We start from the raw sequence: 1,553 nt of genomic DNA on the forward strand, positions 1-1,553 counted from the left end.
AGATGTGTAGTATATATATATATAATACAATATAATTATAATGTATCTCAAAATTTTTTTTGTGAATATGCAATGCATAAGACAGAGATCTGTTCACTAAAGGTAGACGTATAAAAAAAGCATTCGCGAGAAAATGATCAAGAAGTGTAAAGCCCAAAGGCAGCAGACAACAAGGCTACTGATTATACCATAAATCGCACTCACACGTTCCAACTGATGAGAGAGATGGTCGTCTAGAGCTAGACCGACGCAGCTACATATAAAACGACCCAAGTGAATGCTCATCTTCACCTTGGAGGCGATATGTTTGTACAAAATTGTAAGCACAAGGGCACGCCTTGTGGGTTTATAATTATGCTTATTTTCGCTTTTTTTTTTCGCCATAAGCGGATTCAAGGGGAGGGAGGGAGCCTCCCCCTTAATTTTTCAAAATTATTTTTAAAAAAGAAGAAAACAAAAATATTCAAATTTAATATGTAAATAATACACTTAATAATATAATGACATACTGCTGTACAATAATAATTTTCTACCTTCAGGTGTGTAAAATAAGAACAAAATAAGAACACTTTGAACCTGAAATCGGGGAAACGAATAAGAACTATAAGCCTCAGCAAAATGTTTTGCTGGGCATTAAAAAAAGTGTAATATAAGTAATTAAAGTGAGTTGATTATAATTTCTGCATTCTATGTCATCATTCAAATTATCATAAAGGGATCCCGACGCAGCCAGTTGTAGTTCGTAGACAGATAATCTAGCATTATACGTTTTGATTTTCTTTTCCTAATATCTGAATTGCACATATAGTTTCAAAGATTTTATGTATTTTTCCTCCTCTAATAAGAACTGAATCACAATAAGAGTATGTTTACAAACCATGATGCATCCAAAAACAATGGAACTCACAATAATTTCGATAATCGATTTTCTTAAACAAACATTTAATTATTCTGTCTGGGGTACACCCACATTATAAACGAAGTATTGAAAATGAGAAGAACATTTAAAAACATGTTTGTCTATCAACAACGCTTGCAGTCAAATGCGCGTTGCTTTCACCGAGCCAGAGACTTCACCTTCGGCTGCTGAGAGAATAAATAGACAAGCGCCCTCTAGATTAGAGCAAATCGATGGTCAACACCTTTTGGGTTTTTATCTCTGGCATTGTATCATGATAACCCATATGATAATGAAAGCTATTCATTCGAATTCAAATTACCCCAAATCTACACTTGAACAAGATATGTATTTAAATGATGGTGATGGATAATAATTTGGCTTGCAAAGAAACAAATTGGTCCATTTAATGCGTTTGATAAAAAGGCATGGCAAAAGTTGTCTTTTTTTATAATTTCAATTTGAATGTATTATAACATATAGACCAAAATGTACACAATAAGCCATTTATTGCACTGTAGAAGTTTACTAGCTTAATAGGCATACTTTTCACAATATCAAATTTTATTTGACAAAAAAAAAATTAATAATTATAATTAAAAAAAGTAAAATAATAATAATAAATAATAATAATAGGCCTAATAATATATAATAA

Source organism: Anneissia japonica, unplaced genomic scaffold, assembly GCF_011630105.1.
Source record: "Anneissia japonica isolate Jap-2015-1 unplaced genomic scaffold, ASM1163010v1 scaffold6417_len956965_cov193, whole genome shotgun sequence".
NCBI lineage: Eukaryota > Metazoa > Echinodermata > Crinoidea > Comatulida > Comatulidae > Anneissia > Anneissia japonica.